General features: G+C 45.2%; 1 protein-coding gene across 5 annotated transcripts in view; it reads right to left on the minus strand.

Moving 5' to 3' along the window:
* LOC108024736 (uncharacterized) overlaps positions 1-23,610 on the minus strand; it is a 61,560-nt gene that overhangs the window by 16,722 nt on the left and 21,228 nt on the right. For 3 of the 5 annotated variants that reach the window (XM_050889077.1, XM_017094833.3, XM_017094832.3), the window contains exon 2: positions 17,869-17,914. The exons of the other annotated variants lie outside the window; for them this stretch is intronic. The gene's annotated coding sequence lies outside the window, so the exon portion shown is untranslated. The remainder of the gene's footprint in view (positions 1-17,868; positions 17,915-23,610) is intronic. 5 annotated transcript variants of the gene reach the window in all.

Raw genomic sequence — 23,610 nt, forward strand, 5'->3', positions numbered from 1 at the left:
CTTTTTTGTTAGTGGAGATGTGAAATATGATTAGGTTGTCGATTGCTCTTTCTGCGGTCCATTAACTAATGGAGATCTTTAACTGAAATACAATGAGTAAATTATCGTTTGCAGTTGTGCACACATTCTTAATCAATTCTTGGTCAATTTTTTTAGTGTATGAAAAAAAGTTGTTACTGGAGAGCGGTTGTTGACCGGTATCTAATGCGGAAGCCATGACAGGCCCGTATGCTGAGCCAGCAGCAGGTAAGCTCTGTTCTGGATGTCCAGTTAGGATCGATTTCGGAGCCATTGATGCCAATCGCCGACACTTGAGCTGGCCACGTCGACATAGTTCGCCCAGCCAGGGGAGATTGCCATTGTTGTGTGGGAAAAACTGAAAATGAAACTGAAACTGAAACTGAAACTGGGACGGCTTTAAGGCCGGATCCACTTAAAGGATTCAGTCAGCTGTGTCGAGCCCAAAACTCATTCATTTCGCTGATCCACTTTGCTAATCGCCGGCTGTCAGACGGAGCATATACACCTAAACAATAATCGCAAATCAAGAGAAATCGTTGCTATCATCATACGCACACACTTATAACGCATTAAATGCGTCCTTGATTGATGCGACACTTGCTCGAGGGCTTCTCATTAGGTTTAGTGCCCCGTGCGAGTCGTCGAGGAGCACTTGTGCCGTCTCCTGCTCAAGCCTCTAATCAATCAATCAGTGTTTATGCCACATCCTCCCCTCTTCGGGCGGATAACACCCCCTCTGCTCCCTGCTCCAAGGACCAGGGACAAACGAATTGAAACGAGAGGAAAATAAAAGAACTGAAAGGAGCTCGGAAAGTACATAATGAACACAGTGAAAGCGAGAAAGAAACTTGGCGAAACAATTGCCTCGCTTGATGCGTCGTTTGACGAATGCCCCGCAGGCTCGGATCTGAATCCAGAATCCAAATACAGCATACTATAATCGGTTCCGTGCCACTGGTTAGCCCCCATCTTTGGAAAGGAAGCCGCTGGCGGTGGGGTCGGGGCCCGAAAATTCCCTTCAATGTTTGCTTTGTGCGGCGTTGGCGTTTTTACAACTTCCGCTTTTTTGAGGGGGCCATGGAGGGCAGCAAGGCGAGTTCATCACAGGTTCCTGATTGCCAATGAAGGATTAATGCTCCTGCTTCTGCTGGTTCGGAGCACTAACGCCACGCTTTGATTGCAGCAGCGCTTAGCTGCAGGCTAAACCCAACTAGGATCGAGGAGCCCGGCAGCACGACCACTTTGCCAGGATACAGACGGCGGAAGCTTTGTGTAATGGCACAAAGGATTGCAAATTGCCAAGGCACTTCCTGCAAGGACATTGATTTCTTTTTTATGCCCTGACTGATCAAACGGTCTGCTTCCTTCCTCCGAGGATGCGAATCATCATCGCCCCCTCCCAAACACTTATATGCATCTCCAGGCTCAAAGGCCCGCCATTGCCCACCATTGAGGTGTCACGCCTCCTGTTCTCCTCGGTCCCCCGGTTCCCCGGTTCCCTTAATTATGCACGACTCACTAATGAATTTAGCCGTAATTGTTTGCAGACAGCAGAGCGATAGCCAGCCGCCGAAGACGTGGTCATGAGTCCGTTTCGAGTCAATATTTAATCAAAACGCCGATTGCGGTTTGTCACTGTGACTTGGGCGACCGTAACCTCAGAGCCTAATTAGCCGCTGTCCGTCGATTGTAGTCTCCGTATCCAACCGTTCAGCCGTGAGGTGGCAGCCCAAATGTGATTAGATCTGGCCGGCAAATGTTCAATTTAATCGCCTAAATGATTTCGAATAACCCTTTAATTAGCTTTTGGCTCTAGCTAATATAAATTATGCTAAATTGCAGGAGTCAACCAGGTATTTAGGTATTCTAAATTTTGAGAAGAGAGTAAAAATCAAGTAAAAACTTTCTTAATGTCGCATTCCCACTTTTTTCTAGAAGAAATGTTTTTGGATTCAAGTCGTAAATATTCTCAAATTTGTTATGGGAGATTTAGAGATAATGAAATAGAGTTGGAAGAGTTCTTAGTTTTGATTTTTAAGATGAAAGTGGTCTTGATAATTTAAAATTGAACTAGTATTGGCTTCGTATATAGTGGCAAAAAGTTACTCTTACAGTTCTCTTAAAAGCTATAATATAATATTAATTTAGGAAACGTAGAGCCATACTCCTAGCTGTTAAAAGCTACTGCCACTCACTTAAGCCCATGTTATAGAATATTTGACTTGCTGAAACTCGACTTGTGTCCAATTTGCTCCCAACCATTTTCGCACGAAAACTTTATCATTCAGTTATTATGGCAGGCGAAAAGTACTCCTCTTTGCGATGAGTTGACAATTTTAAGGCCAAATAGTTTGGCCACCCACGCAGGGTGCTCCGGACCTGAATGCTCCGGAGTCCGGAATGAAATGAGAGGTAACCCAAAGCCATTTGAAGTTCGGTGTGGCTGCTCTCTCCCTCTCACTCACTCGAGCTCGGAGTTCCAGAGCCTGACAGCGGACCCGGAGCCGGGTAACATGGAAAATGCATTTGAAACTCGAACTGTGAACCTCGAAACCGATAAATCACATAGTGAAAAACCGGCATTAGTACATTCCGAACAAAAGAAACTTAAAGGATTCACGCCGGCTGTCCGGCGGCTGTCAGGAGTTTGGCCAGAAGGCGGCGACGGCGGCGATGGCCATGGCTACCGATGTGATTTCGAGGGCGGAGGGTGCCCGGCCGAGGGCGTGGCACCGAAGGACAAGCCAGGAGACCAGACGTCGGGACGACGGACTGTGTTTGCATTTGGCGCTGGTCGCCGCTATTTATGAAAATAGTTTCTGGAGCAAGTCCCCATCCTTGCAGCAGCCCCACTCTCTGTGTGTGTATTCTATGTGAAAGTTTCCTAACCACTGGCTGCCAAAAGTTGTGCAAATTGTGGCCGAACAATGGACGGGCAGCTCTGTGATTTCTCGGTTTTAATTTCGATGCTTTCGGATTGTTTTTTGGGCGTTGTCTGTGTGCGAAATGCCAAAGCTAATCATGCCAGTCGCTCAGTTTACGCACGAGCAGCACTATGCTAGCTTCTTCACGAGTTTCGCGTAATTAACTGGCTTAACTGCCCCGCGGGCTCGTCTGGTTTAAGTTTGAACATCAAAGTCACGCATGTTAAGTCAACTAGGCCTCTGCTTATTCTTTAAGGTTTATCTATCTCCCTTTTGCCTGCCGCAGACATATTAATTTACATGTTACCCCGGCCCGCCCCCAAAAACTTGGGTTAAATCCATCCATGGCTCGATTTTTTGTGTTCCACCATACCCATGCCATACATATTTGTTTTTCGGTGGCCTGGGGCGCCGAAAACTTGTGCGTGAGTCGTGTGCCTGGTGCTGCTCAATTTAGTTGAACGTAAATAATTAATTACCTGCCGTTGCCTGAGTTATGAAATGCGCAATTAGGCGCATTTAATATTTAATTAAGGGCCAAACGGTAGCGACAAAAAAAATGGCGAGGATAAGGAAACCCGGGGCAACAAAAAAATGCGTAGCGTAGTCCGTAACCGTTTTCCGTATAACCAGTATTACCCGTATTCCGTCGCCCGGTGAGCACGCAAACAAAATCCGGCAAAAAAGGGGCGTGCCAGTTTATCCAGGGGAATGGTATGGGGTATAGGATACGGAATGGGTGTGGAGCGGATGAAGTGGCTGGATTAAGTGGCAGCTTAAGAATAAACAGGAAGAGGCGGTCTGGGAACTGGGAGTTGGGAGTTGGGAGTTGGGCGTTGGGAAATGGCTGCCTTCCTTCGGGGAGTGACTAAAACATTGCTGGTCAGTCGCCGGCCACCAGTGCGTATACTTGATTTGTGTGCAAGTGTTGGTTAAAGGCAAGCTTAATGTTAAGTAGAAGCTGGAGATTAGGAGCAGCATCAGCAGCTCCAATAGTAAGCCAGCGGGAAGTTAGGGAGCAGCTTTAAAGGGAGCCAAACAAATGAGGGAAGCTGGCTGGCTGGCAATAGAAGAACGCAGCATAATCTTTAAGAATCATGGAGACCAGGGCCATTCCCAAGAGTGGAGGCGAAAGATTTCGCTTATAATCCAGCGCAAAACTGAATAAACTATGGCCAGTGCAGTGGAGCACAAAAATGCTTAAGCTGCACTCGGAAAATAAAATCTAATTTTCTTGTTCAAATGTATTCAATCGGATTAGGGTGTCATACTGAGACTGCAAGGTTATAAATTCGGATTTTATTTGCTTAAAGTATTTACGAATTTATATATATAATTATTTTATAAGAATAGGTTAGTTTCCTAAGACTAAATTTTTTAATTTGTAATTCGTATGGTTTAAAAAATGAATTCTAATATATTTAAAAGATTTTAAACTATTTTATTTTTTATTTTCCTTACAACTTAAACAAGACAATTAAAGGCTTACATTTTCTTTACCCCACACGTCTGTGCTCTGAATCCCCTTAAATTTAAGTATTTATCTATCATTAGATTATATAAATTGATATTTTGTATATGGATAAGGATATTACATGCTTAGAGTCAACGTCCCTTGAAGCCTTCCTCTCGATATACTTTTTTCATGCTCATGGCTGGCATCATTGTTCCGGATATCGGGTTAATGACGGGCATTTGCCTATTAGTAGGCCTTTTTAGATTACCCAGCTCCTTGGCCCCTGACTTTGGATAGAGATAAGTCGAGTGGGGAAAGTGGAAAAACTGGGGTAGTGGGCTGTGCAGTCTTAACAGCCCCGATAATTTGCCTCTGCCGGGAATTTTTGGTAAGCTGTTAAGCAGCCGCTCGCATGTCGTTTTTATTTTACACTCATTAAAAGATAAACGAGACAAGCTAATGACTTTTTGGGGCTAAGTAGTGAGGCCTTCACAAGGGGTTGCTGCAGTGTGGGTGGGCCTTGGGGGTGGGTAAGTGACGAAAGCACCAACGATGGCAATGAAGTGAAAAGAAAATGGCGGCTGCGTTTCCGCTACAAGCCGTTAAATTAAAGCGAAAAAGAGCAGGAAAAAAGAGGAAAACCAGAAGATAGCGAGTGATAGGGATTGCATGCCGGAGACAGGCGAGCGCCTGGGCGGGTTGGCGTGGCAGCCCAGAAAAAGGCGCCGCAGATAAGATTCGTTTATGACACCCACGCCCCCAACAACATGCCACATATCCTATTTTACCATACACACATATATCTCTCAGTTTGTGTGTGTTTTTCGTGCACGTCGCAAGACAAATGCAAATCCCTGGGTAATTAGGAGTTGTGTTCATGTCGTCGTGGTAATAGTTTTATGTTGCCACATTGTAGGCGACACGATGCGTGGCATCGTGACAAGCCAGGCCGAGATTGAAGCGAGGCCAGGCCAACGCCCACCCCCTCAGTCGTTTTGGGGTTAATGTTGGTCTGCGTGACATCCTCGCATCCTTTTCCATTTGCCTCCGTCTCCGCCTCCGCCGACTGCATTTAATTTGATTAGCAAGCCGAAAATATACGCTTTCATTAGCCCCACGCTTTTAATTCAATTTTAGCTAATTTTTTGCTGCGACAAAGTTACAAAGTCGGGCCAAAAACATTGTTTGCCCCGAGAAGGCAAGAACCCTCTGGGAACTGGTCTTCTGACTTAAGCCAAAATTATGTTTTGTGCGAAGACTGCACGGGGATAAAGGAATATTTATTTTATTACAAATTTATGATTTTGTTTTTTCTTCGCCACGCGGCGCTGTGCTGTGCGGTCTTCTCCTCTTACGTAATAGAAAACGGAAGCGGAAGCGTGAAATGAGCTTGTGCATAAACATTTCGCGCACACAAACACTCGTTTAAGCAATGGCCATGCAGGTGGAATCGCATCCGCCGTTTCGGTGGCATTTTATGACACAAGACTCATAACTTTTTCGTTGGGTAGTTGCTTATTTTGCTCAAAAATCCGCAGCAGCCACATAAATATCGTCCATCCCCCCAGCCCCAGCCCAAAAAGAGTGGGAGGAAGTAAAGTATAGCCCGCTTCTAGGCGTAGCATAGCCGCAAGATAAAGTGGCATTTGAAACTTGTGCGCACTATTTTCTGTGTGTTGTTGTGGCCTTGTTTTTGAGTTCGCCTCTCCTTGCTGTGTGTTACTGGGAAAACTTTTTGCACAAGATCGCGTCACGCCTGGAAATGAAAGTTTTTCCCTTTTTCCCCCAAAACAGTTTCCGCTTGCTTAGATGCCAAATGAAAGGGGCGAAGCCGCGGGAAAATGCACCTTTTTTTTGGGGGAACTCAGGAGTCGCAACTCCATTGGGTTCATCAGCGTGGATGTCAAAGAGCTTTGTCATTGGCGCCACTTGACTTTGTTAAATGCCAACAGTTTTTATCTGCCGGGCGGTTAATACGCGCCGCTCGGCCTTAGTCATAATTTATGGCCTGAAATAATGCGCCATTAAAAGTTTTGCCGGAAGGAAAAGCGGCGCCTCGAGTCGCAGCTGCCACAAATAACTTTGCATGCACGTGTTGAAAGCGCCAGCGATACAAATCTAAGTCAAATGTTGGCCAGCCGGGTGGTGGGGGGTTGCCCCAAGGAGTAGGGACTCAAAATGAAATCAACGCCGGCAGATAAAATTCTTCTGCTATGCAAGCTCGTTAATACATTTTTGATGAGAGAGAGACAAACACACAGAGGCACACACAACAAGTGGCAGGCGGATGGACAGCAAGTTATGAGGAAAAGTTCTGACTGGCCCCTACCAAGCCGCTGAGCCTCCGAGCCCCCAAAAGCCAACCTGACCTCTCTGCTCCCTGACACAGTTTTCTCGGTACTCGGTTGGCTTTTTGAAATGTTTTGCCTGCGCCGCCATAAATCAGAAGCAGAAAACTGAAACTAAAAGCCTGCCCACAGGAAAAAAGAACGTTGGAGATGGTTCGGGGGAAAACTACAGTTAAATATGTTGTAACAAATAAAGTACATCAGTTGGGCAATGGCCCGGTGAAGGCGCAGGGTGTGCGGTTGAGGATGCGGTAAGGACATCCCCACATCTCTCGCTCGCTCTCGGCTTCTGCACGGCCAGCTCATTCATATTTATGGGATTTTTGCATTCAGCCGACATCATTTCGTAATGTGAAGAGCGTTTACCGAGCGACCTTACGCTGTCAGGTCCTTTAACTCCTTGCCATTCGTCCTGCCGGCCGCCTTCTGGCCTGCTGGGTGGCACAGAAATCATGGCAATTGGCACGTTGCTCATACGCTGCGTGGGCCCTCTAGCCCGGCCAGCCGGACTGCCCTTTCCCCTCGCTGGTCATTTATGGAGCTCATAAATTTCACAAAAATTTCCCCTTCGGTTTCTTGGGCGAAAATTACTTTGCAAAAAAATTGTCTAATAAACTTTGCAATAAATTCGAACATAAATTTTATACACACAGCACGGCAGCCGAACTTCAAGCGTTAAAACTATGCCAACAAAAGCCATTAATTCCAGTCAGCAGAAATGAAGTAAAGTGTCAGTTATGTCGGTGGGCTGGGGGCTGCTTTTCGAGGGGTCCTTCGAAGGACTCCCTCTCGCCAGCGGCAAACACCGGAGGTGAGCGGCTGAGCTGAGACAGCGGAAATTAAATGCTGCCACTGGCAGTTGCCCCTACACAGCTCCACCTCCTGTTTTTTGCTTGTCCAATGCCTGCTACTCATAATTAGATGATTTAAAGTTATCGCTAAAGTTGCAGCTGCCTGCCTGCCTGCTTGCTGCCTGGGCTGCAACCTGAACTGGAAGCCAGGATGTGAAGGTCGAACGGTGGGGTTTAATGGGCCGAAGTGGCAGGAGCAGCGGTTCGATTCACTTTGCCGTTTGCCAAATGTCTCTCGGAGCTTAATTGCAAAGTTTTTGCCACCAGAGGAGAGTCGTCGTCGTCGTCGCCGTCGCCTTTGCCGCTGTCCAAAGTGATTTCGCTGAACTTTGGCACATAAATTATGCGATTTTTAAACAGCCCGAGCCGGGGAGTTTTCAGTTAGTTCCCAGTGCTCGGGAAAGGGAAAACAAATACATATAATTTGGCATTCATGAAATTCACTTTGCAGCGCCGAAAAGTTCGAATGAGCCGCGGGCTAAGAGTAGCCTTGGCTTTTGGCTCCTTGCGCGCGCGGCCCTAATGTATAATGAGGACACACGAATCTGATACTGATGATCCTGCCCTCGCGCGAATGTGTATAGCAGCCCGGTCTATGTTTGCCTGTATGCAGAATGGATTAAAAAACTTTTGATTAACCTTATCAAAAGCAAAAGCTGTGTAAACATCGCACAGGGCGGAGCAATCAGGACGTCGAGGGCGAAGCGCAAAAAGACTTACAAGTTTTTAAAAGAAAATAAGTAACTTTTTGACAGCCTGCTACACACAAGCAGCCATCACACACGCCCTCTGTTCATAGCCCTTTGCACAAAGCAAAGCAAAAGTTTGTTATTTTTTTAAAAAGCCAACTCCCTTAGCCTTTTGCCAAAGCGTATGCGTGTTTATCTGGGCGAGGGGCTGTGTGTGCCAGAATGGCAAATAAATTAAAACGAGGACCAGAATCTGGAGGATGGCTCGAAAGTTCCGGAATATTGATGGCCAGGGCAAGATAAACGGCGAAATCCGCTGTCGTACATACTCGACTTTTGTTTGTCTCTTTTTTTTCATATTTTAATGTATTCTAAGAAAAATTGTTTTTTTAAATATTGAGAAACTTTTTTTCTTCAAGCTTTGAATTTCACAAAACAAATAACCTCTTAGTAATAAAGTTGCCTTTCCTGTAGATCAAACTGTCAGTGCTAAATGGTAGTTTGCTGCTTTTCTGCATCTATAAATTAAGTTCGTTTCTGTGGCAAAGTATTTTTTGTCATTGCCAAAACACAGACATAAATTTCTCAGATACGCAGAGTGCATTTGCGTGAAATATTCCTTAATCCCTCAGTGCGAAGCTAGTGCACGAAAAACGAAACTTAAAGTTTCAAATTTATATGTGTGGGCTTTCATCAATATCTATATTTTTCCCTGCCAAAGAAAAACTCATAATTGGTATTGGAAAAATAAAATACTTCTAAAAATACGTTTCTCATGTGGCCATGAATTAAGAATTTTTGAATTTGTTTTTGTGCAAATAAATATTTTTTTAGGAAAACAAATTCGTTTCATTTCACATTTGACTGGATTCTTGTTTGCCTAATTTTTTCCCCTTGCCAGCGTTGTTTTTTCCTCTTTCTATTTGCTTTGCTCACAGTTGAGAGCAATAAAGCCGCAATTTTTTTGCGCATACCTAAGGTACTGAAGCGTTTCTCAAGTGTCGCACCTTTCACGCATATGTAGGCTTTCGAGGGGGGCTTTTCCGGGGAAAATCAGACGACACGTCGGCAGGGAGGAAATGTTCTTATCGGCGGGACCTTCGCACTTCAATCGGCGGTTAACTTGGCTGCCTGCTCGCCTGGAATTAACATGTCACATTTGACGCAACCCGGCCGCCAGCACACGATGTCTTTATCGCCCAGATACACTTTGTTGTGCCTGGCAAATGAGCATTACTTGATTACCCGCAATTATTGTTACTGTGCCCAGACGCACTCGCACATTTTCCATTACGCAACACACACACACACAGTGACTCGCGGAAAAGGGCACATAATTGCCGCGTGTGGAAGTGAAAACTCTGCCGGCAGCATACTTGACATTAGTGCGGTGGCTGCGAAAATTTTAGGTCAAAATGCTAGAAAAACAAAAAGCAGTGAAAATACTTTAAATGCGCAAAAGTCGCTGCACTCAGGAAAATTAAATTCATTAACAACTATGATATATTTATGACCATTTTCTTATGCTCAGGTTAAGCTAAAAGTTGGATTTAAATTCTGTAGTTAGTTTTTGCATAGCATGGGATTTAAATAAGATAAAAACAGCGAGCGAAAAAATTATGTTGTATCGAAATCATTAAAACACTGAGAAGATACACTTAAAAAAAGTAAATATCAATAAAAGTTAATACATAACCATTTTAAAATTATTTGTAAAGTTAAAATGAACGCAATGAAAATTGATTTTGGTTTGGTAATTAATTTCCTAAAAACATGTTTTTAAAATATATTTAAAAATCGTTCCTGCAAATAAAGGAAATTGTAGGTATTTTTTGTAAAAAAATTGATAAAAATATTTTTTAAAGACCTTTTTTTATTAAATTATTTTTCCAGGTGTAAGTCTGACTGTGTTGGTGCTCTTTCATATAAATGCTGCCTCTGCTCGGAGCAGTTATGCGCTGCATTTAATTACAGTTGCGAATCGCGGGCTCTTTTTTCGAGAGGCAGTCGCGAAAGTTTTCGCTCGGCTTCCGCAAGTTGCAAGTTGAGCGTTGCAAGCTGCGCTTTGTGCCGGCTAAAAAACCCAAACGCATTTCATTAACACAGCCCAACTTCACGGCAACAATAGCAGCCGTAAGAGCAGCAGCAAACAGGCGGAGAATTTCATTTTTTGTGCCTGTATTCAGCATGTCGCCAAACATTTAGCCGAGGCCCTTGTAGTGAAAGTGGGTGGTGGTGCTGTGTGTGGGTGGTAAAAGGGGGTGGTGGCACTTCAGCCCTGAGCCAAAACTTGCCACTCACAAACACAGCCGTACCTCATACACACGCTCACTTACAGACGCAGACACATGCACTCTCACATGTACTCCAAAACGCTGACGACCTCAATTTCCAGCGCATAAACACTTTTTATGCAAAATAAAAACGCTTTACTTTTGCACAGAGCGCATTGACCGAAATTTATTTGTACAGGCACACACACGCCATGGAAATACACAAAAATATGTATTTAAAATAAATCAAAATACGCATAAAAATCCATTCAAAACAAATGCGCCGCACAAAGCGAAGACAAAACAATTTGTCCTTAATTGGCCAGTGGCGCCCGAAAACTGGCCACAAATGCAAAATAAAACTGTAGTGCGGATCAACTGCAAAGTGGGGGCAATAATACAGCAGTTCGAGCTAGACAGTCAGTTAATATTTAAACGGGGCAATTGAGACATTCAGAAGCCGAAATTGATATGCTCTTCAATGGCAGAGTGGGCTAAATAGGTCGGCTTCTCCTTTACTCAGTTAAATCTTATTCATACAAATGTTACTCAATAATTCCATGCAGAATGTATAAGCTAAATTATGCAACCACTTAATTAATACCTATTGCTAATGTAAACAAATTGAAGAAAATGTATTATACAATCTCATGATTATCCAAGCAGACATTTATTTTCCACACATTTTGGTAGCTTGCCTTTTCAGTATCAAATTTCCCTTCGCGTAAATATGAAAATTTGTTTTCCCAATGCGAATGCAGAATTTCATTTCCAGCCATAAGCCCGTAATTAATTAAATCAAATTAACCGTCTTTCTTCTGCCCACCGAATCGATATCGAGTTGCATGATATGCTGATCAGGGAGTGCTGTTTTCTCCCCATCGTTAACTGTGCGTGGAGTGAGGGTAAATATCGCCATGTCGACGACGGCGAGGATATGAACGGCAGACAGTTGGCGACAGCCGGCTTGTACGAACATCCTCCTTTTTGGCCGACAACCTCCGCCTTTTGGCCAACAACCACCTCTCCTGCACAATCGCACACATCGCAAAATGGCCAGAGAGAAAGGAGAAGTCAATACGTTGCCTTAATTGCTTACAAGTTGTTTGCCTTGTTGTTGCCGAGTATGTTTATCGTTTAAAGTCAAGTGAATTGACCTCAGCGCGACTGACCCATTGACCGGGTGGCCGTGTCGGTGGGCCAACTCCTTACTATCCACTTGGTCCTCCCCAGCTTTTCGGCCCCAGTCTGTCGGCATTGATTTTTATGGTGCTTGGGCTATTGCCGAGCTAGAACGGCCAGTCGACGGACTAACCGACCACTTTATGACTTTTTTAATTACTTATTTTGCTTAAAATTGTGTAGTGTAGGCAAATAAACCAATGGAGTGACGCTGTGTGTGGGTCGCTAGGATGTGGCATATACACTTGCAGAAAAAAATATGGCTCCGTTTATAGGCAAATAAAATAATGAAAATTGCGATACGAGAGAGCACCATGGCGGCTGGCCATCCCAAAAGGTCCTTTGTTTGTCTTTTATTAGGACAGTAAAATCTTCCTTGTTGCTGTTTTTGCCCAATGCTGCTGATGCTGTGTATATGGCTATATCGTCCTCGTCATCGTCCCGGCTGCTAGCCACTTGACCAGGCCCAGGACAATGAGGACAATAACGATGTCGCTATCCCGACCTTTTGTCCCTTGGCCTGGGCAAATTTTTATATAGTTTACCATATTGTTGGGCCACTACTGGATTCTCTGCTGCTGCTTGGCCTGCAAATATTTTGAGAGGAATGAGGCCAAAAGGCAAAGTCCTGGCCACAGCATAATTTCGAGTGCAAAGAGCCGAGGAGCTGCAAAAACCACGACAAGCCAGACCGCCAGATGCTGTGACTCAATTCAAGTGGCCCGATGTCTAAATGAGACACATATTTATATATACGGATTTATATGTATATATGTTACGGCATGTTTATGCAACTCAGGGCGTGGCCACACTTTGATTGTCTTCATTTAGTTTTAGGTTTTTATGCTGATTTACTTAGGCCACAGACAGCAGCCATTTACGACCTTTTAACGCCCGGCACGATAAAATCTGAACGCCGATGCTCCCCCGTACTCGTCCATAAACCCCGGCCAAAGAGCCATAAACCGGGGCTCAGACAATGGCTGCAAAAGGTCTTGAAAGCGATTTCCCATTGATGCCCCTTCCCGTTCGCCTGCCTGGCCAGAATATCCATGAAATCCCAGCGAAAAACTGCACCTTCGCAATGGCCAATTCATTGGCGGCACACATTTTCGGTGATTTAAATTAATTTCAAATATCATTTCTCACTTGCGGCGCACAAATCGACCCTGACCTGCGGCACAGGAGGGTTGTGGTGCCGGCAGGCTAATGAATATTTAAACAGCTGCACGTCCCACTAGCACATAGAAAATATACGGACCCCCTCAACTGGTTGCCATGGCAGAGTATTAAATGAAATTTTCCACAAGAGCCAAGTTGTCTCGGTGGAAAATAAAAGAATCAGACAATGCGAAATTTATCTAGGTAATTGCATTGAGTGGCAAACAAGTCTCGAGCCTGAACTTAAAATTCTGGGGAAAGAATAAATCAGAATTCTAATAGCTTAATTTGTATTTTACAGTGCACTGTGTAGATATAAATGAGTTTACTTAAGAAATAAGATTCCTAACTGTCCTTGTTTTATTCCCTTTTTAGCCCATCATTATACAAAATGTGTCTGATAAGTCTTAAGCCTTAACTACATCTTACTACAATGTAATGTATACAAAATTATTACAAGTCCTTTTAAAGCCTGCTCTCAGTTATTGCCACCTTAAAGATGACTCAAAAAGTACATACAAATATGAATCATTCTACCAAAGTCATCTGCCAAGCGGAGGTGTCCCATTGACAACATCATTTTGTCAATTGCTTTTAAAGTGGCAGATAAGTCTCGAGCTTAGGGCAAAAGCTCATCCCGCAATATAACCACTCAGAAATCTGTGCACGTTTGATGGCTTTATTTGTGTTTTCCGATCCAGTGACCTAGCCCACGCCGCGCGCCTTTAAAGTAATTAAATTTCCGTGGTATTACGCATACGCCACATGTTACAGCGGAGCAACATTGCGGGCTGTGTGTTCCTGTCTGTGTGCGTTTGATTGTGCGGCTTGTAACCAGGCCATCATGTCGGCGCCTGCTGGTTTGCAAGGGCAAAAGTCTGGGTCGCTCTCTCAGTATCCGTCTCACCATATCCTTCTCCTCCAGTCCTCCGGTCCGCCAGTCCACGAGTCCTCCAATCCTCCGACCTCATCGCCATCATCTCGTTTCATCTGGTTTGGCATGGCCGGGTCTGGTCTCATATCAACAATGTTGCTAAGCTGCCAGCTTCAGCAACTCCCAGCCACAGCGGTTTCAGCGTTGAAATAGCAGAAATTTTGATTTTACGACCTTGTTGCCGTCATTAACGTTATTTTATGATGACGCTGATACGACCGCGAAATATTGTGGGCCCTCCCAAAGCCACCACCAGGCCCACATACCCTAAAGGAGGCGGCTGAAGGACCTGCAGCTGCCCCTGGGATGAGATAGGTTGTGTGTGTGGACCAAGTTATTATGTTCCGTTGCGACGTCTAAGTAAAAAACCAATAAATGTTAATGAAAATACAAGAGACAAAGTTTAGTTCGTCGAAAGGGAATGAATCGCATGAGGCATCGGAACATAAGCTGATAATATTATTGCGCTATTAATGGGCTCAGGTTTTATGGCAGTTTTAATCGCTTTTGCCACAGTTGCCAAAGTCGCAACAATAACTCGACAATAGACCACAATAAAAAGAATTTTGCTTGCGTGTGTGAGTGTTAGGTCCTTTCTTCGTTCTCCTTTCTCCATCCATTTCTTGTGTTGCTTTCGCTTTTGTATGACTAAGCAGCGATTGCAACTTTTTGCCATTGGCCCGGGGCAAAAACTAATTGCAAAACCAAACGCACATCCCAAGTAGCTACCGATACCGCTTCCGTTGGCTTCTTCTCCACCCTCTTAGCACCGCCTCTGGCTTTGCGGACAGGTGTGCAGGGGCTGCTGCGACTGCTGCAGCAAGCTGAAAAGCAATTTAGCAAATTCCTTGGTGTTTGGCAAATAGAAAAGCCAACTTCCAACGCTTCTCGGTCCTTTCTTTCGGCCTCCCCTCGCTCAGCAGCCCCCAAACAGCATCCTTCGGCAAAATCAATTTTAATGATACCAAACTGCCAGGGAGCCTCAATGGCAAGGAAGCGAAGCGAGTGGCGGCTAGTAAATGGCAAATGGCACCTCTATAAAATGGTTATCCCCTAACTCATCCTGGCCTGGATTGCAACATATGCAGCTCGCAGTGGGTCGACTTGGAGCATGACCCCTCCAGCTAGAGATGGCCGAAATTAGCAATATATCGAAATATCGATAGTTTTGTAATTTGATTATAATCCAGTTATCTAATTTATCGAAAGGTTGTTATTGCATATCGACCATTGTGTGAATTAAGGTTAGTATTTATAAGATGAAACCTTTTACGTTGATACTATATGCCATAAACATTGATGGGCACCTACAATTTTTATGATTCTTATCGAAATAATCGATAATCTTAATTATCTTCTTCATAACATACACCTACCCAAAGATAAAATGTGTTAGCCCCTGTACCTAATCGAAAGCTTCTCCCCTTCGGAACTTACAACCCTCCTAAAGTTTGTAATAAAAAATGGTTACGAAGGTAGGATTCCCCCCATAAGAGCAAAGGCACCTACAATGTAAGTAATTATTTGGTAAATATATAGTTTTAGGGCGGCTCCCCTAAAAGACGAGTGCACCTGGCAAAGTCTGGGGACGTCTCATATCATGTTTAATGCGTATGTGTGCCGAGTCTTTTTAGCTCTTACTCATTTCTTTTTTTAAGTATTTCCTTTGAGGGCGGCAAGTCCCTCAACTAAGTTGTTATACAGTTGCGTGCACCTGTCTCTAGCCATTTCCAGGTGCAAGCAGATGGCATTTCTTTGGCTTGGCTGGGCTCCTCTTCTGGCCCCCCAGCGAGTGCTGCTGGCTTGTCGCAATTAACGTTCGCGGAAATTCCTGGCAGTGGGATCAGCGGGTCGGAAGGCGGGAGGCGGAAGGCTGGGGCTTAGGGCGGAGGGCAAACGCATTGGGGCGTGAACAGCACGGAAGTCGTTCGGCCCACACGGCGGATACGTGCTTTAAGGTCTGACCTTCTTTATGTGTGAGCTTGGGTGGGTGTCGCCGAGTGTCTGCTGCAAATTGTTGCATGACATTGTTCCCTGTCACCCACATACCATTCCCTAAGCATTTCTACCGTTTGAAGGCATTTAGTGACTGGGCTCCTGGGTTCCTGGGTTCCTGGGCTCTCCTCCCTTTTGCAGTGACAACTTGCGGCCTACTTGCCATTTACGTGTGGCATATGGAAAAGTTGGGAGTCGGGAGCAAAACAATTGCTGCCATTACAGTTTGTAATTCGGTAATCAGCCATACGAATCTGCATAATGGCAATCATTCCACGCTCCTTCGTCCTTGCCAAGTTAGGTAAACATGGCAAGAAAAGTTGCCAACTTTTAATTGAAGTGAAAACGACGATAACGACAGCATTGTTTGGTAGCTGGGAAATGGAAAATGGAATATGCTCGGCCTGACAGGGTGGTATTCGTATGGGATCCTGGGATCTGCTCGGCTCGGTAGCTTTGTTGCCAGCCCGCTGGGATATATGGGAATATACGAATGCGAATGCGAAAGCGAATATATGTGAAGGCAGCGGCGTACGTATACATATGCTGTGTGCAAAAACAGTTGCGGAATTGCTTTTTAAACCCACAGAGCGGCGCATAAAAAACCAGCACAGCCGCTCTCGGGGGGCGGGGGCCAAAAGGGTTGGGTTAAGCCTTTAAAACGTGAAACTTTTGAGCCGCTTCAAGTTTTAGCCAAGCGTATTTGCCTTTGTGGTCGCTCCGTCCCCAGCTGACATGCAGGCAAATACCCAACTCGACCCGACCCCATATGCATGGGATATGGTTCGTATATATGTATATCTATATATATTGGGCTGCAATGTTAAAGTTTGCATTGCATGCCAGGCGTGGGTGGTGGGGGAGCATGGGTTTGGGGTCAACCTGTTGCCAGGTCAGGACCTCTGGGCCTGGGAAGCTGCTGTAAACATTAGACAGGCTATCAATGCGGGCTGTGATAGCGGGTTGTATGAGCAGGCGGCCTTGAAACGATAGTTGGCGGGGCTCTTCTGGGTGGTCAGGGGTTTGTGAGGGGTGGCTAGGGGTGATTGGGGGTGCTGGCAAGCCCGGCACCCGGCATTGTTTGCATTGGCGCACGCAAATATGTTTGGCAGCTCCAGCTGGGACCAAGGCACGCGCCGGAGTGCGACATTCGTGACGTCGCATTCAAGACCCTGTTCCCAGGCCCACCTACTCCTGCTCCTCTGCTCCGTCTCCTCCCACCTCAGCTCATCCTGGCCAGCTTTGATTTATTGATTTTAGCCACGGCACACAGCATACCAAATGAGACAATATTTACTAGCCTCAATGCTGGCCCACATGTGGCACCATCATGGCCTACACTCAAAAATGTTTTAACAATTCCTATTTGTTTTTTTTCATTCTATGAGTGCAGAATAATTCCTAATAAAATGTAATGTTCCATTGTAAAAATTTGAATGGGTTGTAATTACAAGGTTTTTTTACTTTCGTTTTAAATACTTAATACTTAGTTAAGAAAGTAACACGTAAAACTGATTTTTATCTAGCATTCACAATTTTTATAAATAAGCGAATTGGAAAACAAATAAAAATGTTTGTGTTTTTATTTAAAAAGTCCAATAAAAATTGTATTAATTGGTAAAAAGAAAGTAAAGGTTCGTCAAACTGAACAAACAGTACAGTAGCCCAATTAAATATATATTTACGTGAGCATTAATAAATAAATATTTCTTGAAATCAAAAAATTTAGATTTTGATTTGCTTTACTTTTTATGCTAGACTATAAGCTTTGTCAAGTTTTTTGAGTGCACCCCAGCAGCAGGAGCATGGCAAGCACGCTCGATATCAGTGTCAGACTTCCATTAGCCAAACCGAATGGACCCCGTTCGTCTCTGGCCCGCCAGCTGTTTAATAAGCCCCCGTATTTTAAATATGGAGCAGATGCACAGTTCCCGGATCCGGATACGGACTCGAGTGCGGCCGGGCTCCATTTGCGGTGTGGTGGGGGAAAATGACGCAAGTTCAATTAAATCAAAGCCTCAGCATATTTCTTACCCGCTAGACAGTTCCGGCGCCAGACGCCGTCTGCTGGCGGCAGTGTCTGCAAGTAGAAATGGAAGACGAATTAAATTACATTTAAAGCGCAAGCTGCAGAAAAAAAGAGGAAAAACCCAAAGCCAAACCCAAGAAGAATGGAGGGAAAAATAAATTGGCCAGCAGAGAGGGGAAAAAATGAAAATCATGGAATTGATGTGGGGAAGCCAAGAAAAAACCGGACTGATCCGCCCAATAGGGGACTGTAAGATACTCTCGACTCGGGGAAAACACCGACCGGCAATCTCAATCCAGCAACAGGTGAGTGACGGCCATAAACTCACCGTGTAATATTTTTTAACAAATTTTTTTTTCGCCCCCTTACAGGTTATAAATTGAACTCCTCTCCATAATCCCGACGCTCAATTGCTGAAATGCTTATCTGCTTAAGTGGCAAACGAATATGCCATTCATTCGCTCGTATCGTGATTACAGAGCGCATAAAAAGAAGCCGACAAAGTGTAAGAAATGGTGCCAATGAAACGAAATAAAATCGGCAAAAAAAGGGGAGGGAAAATTCGAAGAAGAATGGGATAAAAAGCTGGAAAAGCTGGAAAAACTCCGCCTGCATGCAAGAAATGTGGGTGGAGGTGGTGGCAAGGCCGAATCAAAGGCACAGCGCCAGTCCCGGAGATAAGTAAAGAGAGCAAAATTAAATTGGACATTTATCAAGCGATGCTTATTGATGCCCCGAGTGCCAGGCAGCCAGGACAAACACAGGCCAACGAACAAACAAACCAACCAACATACACCCAAGTCAAGTGGGCCGGCAATGTCGCTCAATTATTGTTTTGAGTGAAAAACTTTTATTGCCCGACAACTGGAATGGAAAGGTCGAGACTCGAGACTCCAGACTCGAGGCTCGGGACTTGAGACTTCGGATCGCTTGTGTAATTTAAATGTAGCCCCAGGAAGGCCAACAAACGACTGGCAGACACGCGGGCATAAATTAAAGTCAGCAGGCTCAGGAGTTCTCGAATGCCTGGCCCTGGGGCATAGGGACTCATCCCTCAGCCGAGGGATCAGCCACTAATTACGGCTATTAGTGGGGGCCAAGAACAACAGGAGCGCCAGAAACAATTACGGCCCATTTAATCACCTGCTGAAAATGTAATTATGCTGCATACCTTTTGGGCCAGGATCTGGACTTCACACGGCGCCCTTGCAAACCAAACGAAAAAAAAGTTACAGAAAAACAAATCGAAATCGCCGCCAGGAGGATGAAATGTTGCCAACGCGATTTAGAATTTATTGCATGAAATTAACTTTTGCAAAATAATTCACATAACTTTGGGGCGTGCCGAAGGGCCGGCCGAAGTGGCTTAATAAAATAATTTATGGCCCAGGCCGAAGGGCCATTTCAGTTGGCAGCGGTTGCCACTTGCCACGCCCCACCCAGTGCCCAGCCAAGCGGATGAAACAAAGCAAATTAATTACGAGTCAAAGCGAAAAACCTTTGACTCAACTTTCGGAACGCACCTCTGCACATACCTAGATACAGAGATACAAGCATACAAATGCCTTTATCAATATCCTTTTGACCAGACCCGTGAGGAAGAGCAAACAAAGTCTAATCAAATGCGACAGCAGCTGCCTTCCAGCCTGCCTTCCTCGCCCGAAAGTCCGGGTGCCCAGTGATGCGTGGCTAATGTGGCAAAGGGGCCAAAAGGGGCAGCACCACGCCCCCCCTTTTGACCGTAACCGTTTGCGGGGGCGGCTCTTCGCCTCGTTGCGATACGGCTGATCCGGCTTTTTCACTCCCCCTCATACCCCACACCCCACCGAAAACTAAGCTGGGCCACTTTTTGCTCACTGATGCGTTGAGTGGACTGAATCAACAGCTGCCAAACGTTCGGAACGCAAATTTATAATGTCTTAGTGCCCATTCCCAGTGCCAGGCTTTTTATCAACACATTTCACATGTCATTAGCCAGGAGATAACACATCTCTGGGGTGGGCATATGAATATCTTCAAGTATTCCAATCCTGGCATTCGACAGCCTTGACAGCTGGCATTTTGTTTTTTTGTCGGTTGAGATTCTAATGAAAAGCTTTTAAATTAAGCACACCCGCTTTGGGGTGTTGCGGTGAGATCCATTTGAAATATTAACAAAGGACACAGGTGAGGGCGACAGGACCCGCTCGGTTTTTCAACTGCCACACTTGAGCTGGCAGTGCAACATGTGCACACACTGCACACGCCGCAGACAATTCCGCTAAAAGCTTCACACCCGTGGACAGTTGCGGGTGCCAACTCCGAGTCAAATTAAACGCTCCTCCAGCTCCGGATGGGGATGCTCCTCCTCCTCCTGCCAGCTCGTGCAGCTCCAGCTCCTCGTGCACACTCGAAAAACGCTCGAGGAGATGGAGGTGGAGTTTTATCTCTGCCATGCCAGCCGCAGCTATGCGGCTAAGGATCATAACTCACGCCGGGCATCCGTGCTCGTCACTCAAGGAGCGTGAAAAACCTTCCAAGATGCCGAGGAGTCAGCCCAGAGTCCTGCCTGCATTATGCAGTTGTCCCAGGGCATCACGGCAAGGCACTTAGGAAAAACTAGGCTTATGTATGCCTTGAAAAATATTCTTAAAGGTTCCGTTTTATTTCTACGACTGTATTTTGTAGTCACCCCTGTAAATTTCATTTTATGATCCTTTTCTTATCCTTTATAGACTTTCTCTATAAACTCTATATTATATCCAAACTATACAAATTAATTAAAACCCTATTCTGAGTGCCCTTTCACTTATTTTTCTGTAAACTCCGCAATTATCTCCGACTTCTTTCGCCTTTCTTGGCCCACATTTATTCGCAAAGTGCAGCTGCAGCATCTGCCGCTGAATGCACTTAACATGTTGTGCCACAAAATCGTCCGCCATATGCCGTGCATATTAATTTGATGGCACTCATATTTATGCCAAAGCAAAGCCAAACCGTTTCCAGCTGCCTTCGCAGTTGTTGCGACATTTTTTGACAAGTTGCAGTCAGTGTCTCGCTGTCGCAGCCGCACATTTGCAATGCAAGGAGCATGGAGCAGATGCTGCCTTCTATTTTGCATATGGACGAAGGACCCCAGTTGTCGCGCGCGGCAGGAAAAAAAGAAGCTGCCAAGCTGGCAATAGACAAAACAGGAGCAGGACCAGGACCAGGACCCCGGAAACTAAGGACAACTGCGATTGCGACCAAAACTCCAACTCCAAACTGGCCGTGTTGCGATTTTTTCTCTATTTTTCTTGCGGGTGCATTCCACTTTAATTATTTCAGCAATGTTGCTGTTGCTGCCGCCTCTGCCGCTGGTAACGACATGAAATTTACATACGCAATTTCATTGTTGCCGCAGGATCTGGCGGTCTCTTCGCCCTTCTACACCGCCCCCCGCCCTTTGTCAATCCCATAGCATAACGCATTTTATATTCAAATTTTTTCGCTGCAGTCTGGCGACCAGGACACTGAAAATTCCATTCTATTCGCAGTTTGTTGGCCCTGCCCCCGCAATATCTATATGTATTTTTCTCCTCCCGTTTTTTTTGTTTTTGGCCCGAGGATTGTTAGCCCCGGGCTGCTTATGTGTCTGTAATAATCAGTTGCAACATAGAGAGAGCATGCAGAATTTACTGTCGATTTCACAGGCATTTACCCAGAACCTTCAGACTCCCGAGCCCCCAGAGCCGGCCAAGTAATGGTTATAACCAGCTTTTATGCACACCATAATGCCGGGCATAACACCACACTGGGTTGCTAAGTCGCGGAATGGTTTGTTTAAGAACCGCCAGATTTCGTTTTGCATATGATGAAGAATTTCTGCTGCAGACATTGCAGCGCAGGAACTAGTTATCCCGGGTAGGAGTCCTTGGGTGATGTGCCTTATTATGCATGTTATGCCCAAGTCCTTTTTTCCATTTCCGCGCCACGTCATTGCACGTTTAAGCAGCAAATTGTCTGATGGCATTTGTATAATTTATATATATTCAGAGGGTCCCTCGACTCCATGTTGTCCAACTGTCAACAGCTTTTAGGCCTCTTTGGCCGTGTTAAATGTAGCGCAATAATGAGCCGAAATATTTGCATTTCTTTGCGGACCGAACCGAACCGAAATGCAATAAACTCTCGAAATGAAAGCAAATAAAAAGTAATCAGAATTTCAGATTCGAGCCGTAATAAAGCGAAGGGGACTAAAAGGAATTAAAAAGTGTGCTAAATAATTCATTTTTGAATTAAAATATAAATCACTCACACCATTTTGTCGGCGGACATTGGTGTAGACCCGGTTTTTACTGCAGGCCGTCCTTTTTTGGTTTTCATCTTCTTTTTTTGTTCCAGGACACTTGTTTATTTTATTACTTTCGCGCCGAGCCAAAAGGGACCAGAACACACACAAGAAAAGGAAACGCCATGCAAATGAGCGACCTACCCGGGCATAACGAAAATCTTTTTAATATAAAAGTGAATTACTTTTAGCAGCGATTTCCGAGTGTGTCCACCCCGGAACCATTAAAATTGACGAACTGTAAAGGAGCAGCAGCAGCAGCAGCAGCCGGAACAGCAGGCACCGCAGGAGCAGGACTTCACGCCCATTCCGGGGGCCACGCCCATAAACGTCTCGGCAGGTCGCCTTGGGTTATTAGGCAGCTTATTATCGGACGCATCAGCGTGGGGGGCATCATTATCGAGTGCTTTGCGGCTTTCCTGGGGTCCCAAGGTCCGGCATTCAAAGGTACCGGGATCCTTTGCCCTCGTCTCTGGCTGGCGAAAGTAATTTCAGTATCCTTACGCATTTCTTTTTAATAGGATTGTGTTTGGGGAATTACCTGAAATAAGGGCACAGCGATAGAGCAGTGTGACCGCAGGCACCGGAAGCGAGTGGATGGCAGGGCGGAAATGAAAACGGCAACGGGCACTTTTAATTTCTCAAAATGGCAACTCACTGACATCCGTTGCCCGTTCGATTCATTGATTTAATGCAGAGCAACAGCCCAGTGCGCCCGATTCTTCCTTTTCTTCCTCCATTGGCAGCTTAAGAATTATTGAGACTTGTTGCAAAAGTTCATATCGTGCGAAGTAATTCAGAAAATGCTATTTTCTCCTGCAAGGGCACAGGACACTTGGCCACCTTTCTGCCATTCTACCTTTTTCACCTTCTGGTTATTCTACCTTCTGGGTTTTTTTTTCTGTCATTTTATGTTTGTGAAATATGCATTCGATTTTTTACGCTGCACTTTTTCGCTTATCTTCCAACTGGCAGCCACATCGCATAAGGGTATGGTGGAACTCACCGAGTGCAAATATCACGTATACGCAATGTTGTGGCTTGTTGGTTTTCTTTTCACTGCAAATTAGCTGACTGGGGCAGGGGGCCCCAAGTTGCTTTCCCTGCCACCCAACCAAGTGTGCGATAATTTACTCATTTCATGTGCTATTAGTTGTCAGTAAATGGGCTTCTTCTTCGGGGGGGGTGGCCTTTGTAAATTGTATATGTGTCGCTGGGAATGTCAGTGGCAGTTGCAAACTTTCACCGAACTCTGGAACTCTGACCAGAACGAGAGAATCCTGGTCCCTGGTCCATGGTCCTTCAGTTTTATGCTTTATGTTTATATTTTGCCCGGGCCTCTTGTGCCATATTTATCATGGCTCACTTTTGTGCCGGCTGCGCCTCTCGTTCCATGCGGTTTCGTCGGGCTTCGTTAGTTAGTTAGAGAGTATAGAGT

The sequence above is a fragment of the Drosophila biarmipes genome, chromosome 3R (genome assembly GCF_025231255.1).
Source record: "Drosophila biarmipes strain raj3 chromosome 3R, RU_DBia_V1.1, whole genome shotgun sequence".
Taxonomy (NCBI): Eukaryota; Metazoa; Arthropoda; class Insecta; order Diptera; family Drosophilidae; genus Drosophila; species Drosophila biarmipes.